Genomic DNA, 9,396 nt, shown 5'->3' with positions numbered 1-9,396 from the left:
ATGTTATTGTTTGGAATGTGAGTGGGACTACGACGTAGTCCAGGCAATCGGTAATAATTCCTGTTGGAGTAGCTGAGCTAGTCTCACTACAAGTGATACGTTCGGTGAATCCGAGTCATACGATGATTGTCGACAGTGGTTAGCGCTCCATGTCGATTAATTCAGCATACACTTGTACCAATCGAACTTGCCAAGTAACCCGATTTGCTTAATGTATGTTCACCATGTATCGACGCTACTGCTTGAATATAAGGTACTAAACTCACCAGTGAAAATCCCTTTAACCTTAGTACCTCGATCCGCTAAGACCCATGAGCCAGGCATGGTGGTATAGGACACCGTGGTCGAGGTGTCAGCCTATGCTGGGGTGATGAGCCTTCCCGTAGTGACGAGTGAGCAACTCAAACTCGTGAGTCGAATACGGTGGTATATGACACTATATTCGAGCTGTCAGCCTACCCTTGCGCAGCCTGGCTGTGGTCCCCATCGGGTTGGTGACAAGCCTTCGAAAATAGATTGCCAGTTGGTAGGGTGCAGGTGGTAGTGATCTCAAGTGTACTCTGAGACTGCTTTGAGGCAAAGAGTCTTTCCGTAGCAACCAGAGTACAAACTAGGCCTACACTGATCAGGTGACGAGCCCTTTGTAGTGACCTAGAACTGCAACATCGTATGAGATTTGTTAGGATTGACGACCCTAAAATGGATCATTATTTGAGAATTGATATAAGAGAGGTACCTTAGTTTCTCAATCCTGCTGTATGAAAAAGACTAATAAGAACTTGGTAATCACGCTCATACACTGCATTACATGTGTGTTTGGCGTAACAGGTCAAGCACTGAGGAAGTGTTTCATGCGCGATCGTGAGATGAAGTCACTAAGGGAGCGCAGGCAAGGGCATACATCATTATTTCATATCATTCTTGCATTAATAAGAGTACTTAAGACCTGATTGTTGTATTGCGTTATCATTACTGCTTGACTGAATTGGCAACATGTTAACCTTTGCCTTATTGTCCCACTGAGTTGATCACTCACTCCAACGTTAAGGGACGGTGTTTTAAACACCCACCAGACCCTAATTTAGTTTCAGATAATGGCGATGCGTATGAGGCAGAGCCGGACTTTTATAATGATGAGGAGGGTTTCTCCTATATGCAGCTATCAGGCGAGTCTATGTAGACCATATTCTGATCAACGGGGTTATAAGGATGTTGATTAGATGTCATTACACTTGTTATTTTTCACCTTTAGAACACCCATGTATCTTCATTTTGTTCATTTTTGGAGTATACATGTATATATTTAACCTGGAATCATGTTCACACTCTCGAGACTTACAACAGTTTATATATTTTATATATTTATCACAGTCTTCCGCTTGTGAAAGTTAACTGTCTCTGGAGTATAATATGTTATTTTGGTATAATCTCACTCATGTTTAATGTACCAATATGAACAACATTCAATTATCATTATCTATGTTGCATAAGTGATGCGTTGGAACTCGGGAGCTGAGCTTTTGCTCAACCCCCGATTTTCAGGGTGTTACAAAATAAAGGAAAGAAACGGTCAGCTGTCTGGGATGATTTTGAAGAAGTAGTAGTTAACAATGTTCCCAAGATTAGATGTATGCACTGCAAAAGTCTATACACCAAAAGTGTCGAGGGGTCAACGTCTCATTTAAATAGACATAAACAAAGTTGTGCAAGGAGACCTAGACTTCCACGTTCAGGCCAACAATTGCTATCATTTACAAAGTCCGAAGGATCTATTTCTGAAGATACACTTACCACTCATAAGTTTGAAAAAGAAAAGCTGAAGGAGTGGTTTGCAAAGCTTATTATCATTGATGAGTAGCCATTTAAGATGGTAGAGAGTGAAATATTTATGGGATACAGTAAATACCTTAATCCTCAGTTTGAGAATGTCTCTCATGTTACTGTGAAGAGGGAGTGCATGAAGATGTATGTCAGTGAGAAAATGAAGCTGAAAGCAGTTTTAGATTCGATTTCAAGGGTAAGTTTGACGTCTGATATATGGACGACCCAAAATCAAAGAAAGGGTTACATTTCATTAACTGCACACTATGTTGATAAAAATTGAAAACTCTGCAAGAGAATATTGAACTTTTGCCACCTTCCACCTACCCATTCCAGTTTAGTTATTTCAGATTGCATTTACAACTGTCTATGAGATTGGGGCATTGAAAAAAAGTCAGTTCATTAACTTTAGATAATGCTTCGACAAATGACAGTGTCATACAATTCTTACGTAACCAATTCAAGGCAACCGATAGTTTATTTTTTGAGGAAAAAATATTTCATGTTCGTGTTGTGCACACATTCTCAACTTAATTGTACAAGAATAGTTGAAATCAATTAACCAAATTATAAAGAATGTGAGGGAGAGTGTGAAGTACATAAGAGGCTCGCCGTCAAGATATAGTATATGGAATGACATCGTCCAACGTTTGAATTTAACGTCTCCAAAAACATTGAAGCTAGATGTATGCACACATTGGAATTCCACTTTTGAGATGTTGGATTCAGCACTGAAATTGGAACATGTCTTTCCAAAATATGCAGTACGTGATAGAACATATGATTGGTTGCCTACTGATGATGATTGGAGCAAAGCGAAAGAAGTTCACAAATTTTTAAAGATTTTTTATAACTGTACGAAAATATTTTCTAGCAATAAGTTTCCTACAACAAATAATTTCTTCCATCTATGTGGAAGATCAAGGATTCTCTGAAGAAAGCTGCTGATGATGGTCCATTTTTTCTCCAAATCATGACAAGTAGTATGTAAATGAAGTTCGATAAGTACTGGGATGATTGACATCTGATAATGTCTTTAGCTGTTGTTCTTAATCCTCGACGCAAGATGAGTTATGTTAAGTATATCTTCACGAGGATTTATCCTACTGAAAAGGTAATATCTGAAACCTCGAAGGTTCGTGACTCAATTGAAGCATTGTACAATGCGTACATAACCACAGTGTCCACACCAAGTGCTTCTGAAGTTAGATCGCAAGTTGCTTCAAGCTTCGACGATGCTGATTTCATGTCTTTCTTAGTAAAAGAAAATACAGACATAGACACGAAAGAATCAAAGTTAGACATGTATCTCAAAGAGTCGGTCGTACTACGGCAGGATTCAGAGTTCGATGTTTTGGAGTGGTGGAAATTACGAGTTAGTGAAGGAAAATATCTTACACTATCGACGATGACACAAGATATTTTATCAATTCCTATTTCAACAGTGGCATCGGAATCTGCGTTTAGCACAGGGAGCAGGGTCGTGAGCAAGACTAGAAGTTCCCTTACACCAGATACAGTGGAAGCATTAATTTGTACATAAGATTGGTTGCGTCCGAGTTTAGGAGGTGATCTTGATGAGGAAGAGGAGGAGAATGTGAATGAAGCCGCAACACATGAAACAACAGCAATATGATGGATGTTTGGGATGGATGTTATGATCTTGTTAGTTTATTTGAATTTGCAAATATTGTAATGGGTACTGTTTTGACTTTTATTTTTATTTATCTGTTATGTTGATAGATGTTATGCAAGCTGCGCAATGCATTTCTACATCTGTTTACTGACTTTTATTTTTATTTATCTGTTATGTTGATGGATGTTATGCAAGCTACGGAATGCATTTCTACATCTGTTTCCTAACTTTTATTTTTATTTATCAGTTATATTGACTTTTATTATTTTTTAATCCATAAATTGCTTTTATCTTATGTCGGTATTTCATTATTGTTAACAAGCCTAAAATACTTTTTCAACATAATATGTAGATATGTCTTCAAGCGAACCATCGGTTAACGTTTGGGACTATGGTTCCTTAGTTCATTCTCCAAAGTCTGAAAAGTTCAAGATTTGTGTAATTTGTGTGGAGTTAAGTTTGTTAACAAAACTAATCGGCTCAGATTACACTTATCCTGTCGAGGTGGAGATGCAAGACCATGTCCTAAAGCCTCAAAAGAAATTCAAATTCTTTTCCAAGCAGTTCTTGATTCAAACAAAAAAGCTTCCACTCCCCAATCCAAACTTTCTGAGGCAGAGAAGAAATCTAAATTATTAGCATTGGAAGAAGAACAATTTCAACTCGCCTTAAAGCGCAGTATGGAAGAAGCTTCTACACATCAACGATGTCCTCCAAGACCACATGATGTCAAAGTAGGTTCAACCTGCACGGGTAAAAAGAAAAATAGTAAGAATTCAACTAAGTTTCTCTCCAGTCTGGGTGCGTTTTACAGGATGTTGAGAACTACGTATAAATCTTCTCACAAAAAGAGTTTGAAAAATCTAATTCAAACTATACAAGAGAAGCGCGATAAAAAGCTATCTCCACCTTCTGAAGAGGGAGTAGTGAATGAGTACGTATATGAAGATTTAGATAGCAGCTTGGGCTCAGATAAATCTCCTCGACAGTAGTCAGTAGTTATGACTGTATTCAGTTTGTATAAAATGTTTTATTTTATGCTTTGTAAAATGTATGTAACTGTAGTAAAATTATAATATATCCTCTCTCTCTCATGAACTTTTAAATTGTAATGGGACGCGGATTACCTGCCCAAGCCTTTCCCATAAACTTGTCGTAAGATTCGAAACTGGCCTGAACTCGAAGGTTCAAAATTGGCCCAAACTCAAGTTCGAAACTGGCCCGAACTCGAAGGTTCGAAATTAGCCCAAACTTGGCCCGAACTCGCCCGATTGCTGCCGAGCCGGGTTCGGGCTGGAGATGTTGGCCCGGTGACCAAGCCGGGCCGGGTCCAGGGCTGGTGCGGCTGTTGAACGGGCCTAGATGGGCTGAGGCTAGTTCGACTCGGCCTAACCCGTGTATACCCCTAGGTAAAAGGGTGTTAGAAAATTACCTACATTCTATCTCTCTATCTCTCTCCTGAATTGGACATACATCATCATTCTTTCATTTTTCTTTCATTTATTATTTCTTAAGTAAACTTATGCTAGTAGATCACCTACATTTGATCGCTCACTTCTAATCTTAGTTAAAGACTTATTATTCATTTATTTTTCTTTCTTTCACTCTCTCTTAAGTATATGGGTGTTGGCAAATTGCCCATGTTTGATCTCTCACTTTCAATCCTGAGTTAGACACTTATCATTCATTCATTTATCCTTCCTTTCTCGTGTCTCTTCAGTAAATAGGTGCTGCTAGATCTCATGTGTTTGATCTCTCACTCCCAATTATGAGTTAAATATTCATCATTCATTTTATTTTTAGACATACATAAGTACTAGATTAATTAATCTCTTAACGTTCATAAATCCCATAAAGAATAGAACGCACTTATGTATGGTAGAGAGGGTGCGTAACACCTTCCTTCTCTATCACTGAAATTCCTTACCCAGAAACTTAAGTCACAAATCATGAGTCATTATAAAACAGGAAATCTCCAGATTCTTTGGTTTTTAAAGATTATATAGGAATTATTTATCTCCAAAATTCTGAGTTAGCTAGGTAGTGGTGCCTCCAAGTCAAATATTTCATATCCTGAGTCAAACCACATATTCATTCTAGCCAAAGCCTATGAAAGGTCCTATGGGCACAGTCCCATCGTTTAATGTTCACAATGTGAGATTATACTTTACACTTGAAAAAATGTTAAAAGAAATACTTTTTCTAACCCTTTTATAGATTTTTCTCGTTTTTAATACTCTAACATAACACAAATGTAACACAATTTCTACTTCATAGTTGTCTATTATAATTGACTAATTGAATGGGATGCATATCACCCCATTAGGTGGATTTCTAGGCCTGAGTCATCCATATAGCAGGCCACCATTATAAGATCTAGATGCGGAATAGCCAAAGGATCTACTGTGCATTGGCTATGAAGGACGCATGAAGAAGATGGTTTACCTTGCTTTGATGCCATCTCTGTGAAAACGGGACGTTGAGGTCTTCATTTCCTTACATCCTTTAGGGCCTGTTTGGTTTTCCTAATTATCGTGATTCGGACGTAAAAAAGTAATTATTACTTTTGACACTTGTTTGGTTGGGATGATAAATACAAGCATTGATTGAAGATAAGGGATGGCAGTAGTTTGACATAAAGCTGCCACCCGAATCCGTCGGGCACTGCATGTAATCGATTTGGTTGACGGCCATTATAAAGTGACAACAGAGATAAAACATGCTCCGCAGGAGTGTTGAAGATACGAAGGTCTCCACAGACAGCTACAAAATGAAAGATTTCAACAGACGCCTCTTCTTCACCCCTCTCAAACTAGTCTCAAAGATTTTTCATACCAGGAAGGTAAATCGAAATGAGTTCGTTTATTTCTTAAGTTATTCATCTACCTAGTTAATTGTAACACCCCGGAATTTCAGGAGCCGTGTAGGAACTCGGCCTCCAAATTCTCGGGTGTCGCTTATATCCTAATTACGATGATTTGTACATAAATTAGTTTAAATGAGCAATAAAAGAATCGGCTAGAACATAAACCACAACCACAACTAATCTACTGAAATAAATGTAACTAAGAAATACAAGTCTATAGGAATATCAAACGGGTCGCACAAGGCATCGTCCAACAAAATTTATATAAGAAATGCCCAAAAGAAATAGTGCACTGGTCCATACCCCGCGGTAGCCTGAACTCAAACTAAAAGAATCCGCTGAAAGTCTGGAAGCAGGAAAGCTCCCCTTCCCTATCCATGCTCACCTCGCTCGGCTCGTCGAACTCCGCCTTACCTGCATCTAGTAAAGGGTCTGGTTGGTGTTTTAAAACACCATTCCAGAGTGGGAGTAAGTAGCTAACTCAATGGTTACTATTAGAGTTGTACACGAACCGGGCTAGCCCGATTAACTCACTCGACTCGGCCCGAAAAAGGTCGACTCTGCCCAACCCAGAACTGAGTTCGGGTCGGGACGGGCCATTTTCTTCAGCCCAAAACTGAGTTCAGGCCGAGTTCGGATAGGTTCCAGTTCGGCCCGACTCGGCCTATATATATATATATATATATATATATATATATATATATATATATATATATATATATATATATATATATATTACCCTAACCATTTACAGCAATCCAGGCCGTCCAAATCGTGGGTCCTTTTGTAGATGGACTAAAGTCCCAAAAATTTATGACAAAAGCCCTTCCCAAAAATCAAGGCCGTTCAAGTTACCTGCCAAAGCCCTTCCCATGGAGTAGATGGAGCAGAGTCAAAAAATTAAGGCCATTCAAATCGTGGGTCCGAAAGTCTGGAAGTAGGAAAACTCTTCTTCCCTATCTATGCTTACCTCGCTCGGCTCGTCGAGCTCTGCCTTACTTACATCTAGTAAAGGGTCTGGTTGGTGTTTTAAAACACCATCCCAGAGTGAGAGTGAGTAGCTAACTTAGTGGTAACTATTAGCCTTAAGTTATAACAAGCATCAATTATATGATGAATTTAATGAAAGACATACATTCACAAATCCCTAAATAGTCTTATTAATACATATGTATGTATTATGATATGATGTATGACCTCACAACAACTCCCTCAAGTGACTTCGTTTAACAATTACGCATGACCAACACTCCCTCATTGCGACCTCAACTGCCAAGTCGCCAACCTAACTAGTGCGATGCGATCGTGATCGTATTAGCAGAGTTTTTAATTAATTTTGTTCATCCAACAAATTGGAGAAACTGGTACACCCCACATATCATTGTCCTCAGCTGGTTGTGAGGCCAAGGCCCCTCATCGTGCGAGGCCAGGACCCCGCGATCCTTGATCTCATCGGGTTCCCCATCCCTGATTTCAAACACATGGGGAGTACTGAGAAAAGGGATTGCTCGCAGTCACTACGGGGAGGCTCGTCACCCCAGCGTAGGCCGACAACTCGGACACAGTGTCCCATTCTACCATACCTAGCTCTCAAGTCAGTGAATTGGTTTCAAATGGTTATCAATAAACTTCAGTGGTTAAAGGGTATTCCAGGTTCCATACAGGCGTGAGCAGACATGACTAACAAACATGGTTGGTCAGTAAGCGAACTAAACCATGCGAGTTTAGGCAAGTACGTGACGGACGACATCGAGTACAAGTGACCCATGTAGTCTAACTACTGTCTCCCATTCGCATCTGCCCAAATCTGCTGGTTTAGCCGTAGGATGGTCCTACCAACGGGACCATCTTCTCCCACCTTAGTTTTCTGACCAACTTAGGGATTTGATGGTATTCAATAACACTTCAACGAATCAGAATTCATCATCTAACACAAGTGATGTCATGCACTCATATATCAAACATATAAATTCAAATTTTTCTACAATTGCAACTACTAACAATAATATGAAATAAATGTGTATGTGTGTTATGTGAGGTTAACGAAGAGATCAAGAGTTATACATGATTCATGGCATAAACGTACAACAAGGATGAATGCTAGCACAAACATATAACAAGGATTTATACTATCATGCATGCCACAAGGAAGGTTATACTAGAATCATATATGAGATGAACATGCCACACCAAAATCAAGCCCAATCATGTTGAAGAACAAAGAAACAATACTCAATCATTTCATGGAATTTGGGAGGACCTATCGTGTAAGGTCTTGGCTAGGTTCTCTCTAGATTTCTCAAGCACATCACCCAAATATTCATAATCATTAAATCCATACTAAAATTAGTGCTAGACCACCTAAGAATAATAGTCCGCACGTACAGATTGTTGAGAGCTTGAGGAATCGACCTAGGGTTACCGAACTCACGGGTCAATTTATAGAGATCCTGAGTCAAACTACTTGCATGTTAGAATACATGCAAGGCCTAGCTTAACATAATAGGTTTCTAAAGAAGAAGAGTGATTACCTATCCAATCGGCGGAGAGTTTTTCTTGTGGTTGTGGGTGAGGGATTTCTTGAGGAAGAGAGAAGGAGTTACAAGACTCTACCTCCCTTGGATCCTACCTTCAACTACGGCTCACCCTCTCCCCCTTCTTCTTTCTCTCCTTTCTCTCCCTTCTCTCCTTCTCCTCTTTTTTTCTTCTCTCTCTTTTTCTCTTTCTTTCTTCTAGGGTAAATTCGTATGAGGAGAGGGGTGCCCAAATGAGCCCTTATATAGGGCTAGATTTGGTATAAATGGCCCTAAGGGCTAGGTTTTTACTATACTAGCCCTATGGAAGGGTCTTTCTAACATCTAGGGTCCATTATGGGGCATATATGACGATATACACCATAAGATAGTTAGCCCTAATGATAATCTATGTATGCACATGATTGGCCGTCCATTTGGATGCGCTGATAGACAGATATGATTAAAAGTTCGTTCAACAATCACCGATGGTCGATCGGAGCCGCGGCTATATGGATATGAGCAGGAAAATATCCTTACTCCACGTGTGAAGTTTGGTT

This window comes from Magnolia sinica, chromosome 14 (assembly GCF_029962835.1).
Source record: "Magnolia sinica isolate HGM2019 chromosome 14, MsV1, whole genome shotgun sequence".
NCBI classification, from domain to species: domain Eukaryota; kingdom Viridiplantae; phylum Streptophyta; class Magnoliopsida; order Magnoliales; family Magnoliaceae; genus Magnolia; species Magnolia sinica.
Note: the sequence above shows the minus strand (reverse complement) of the source record.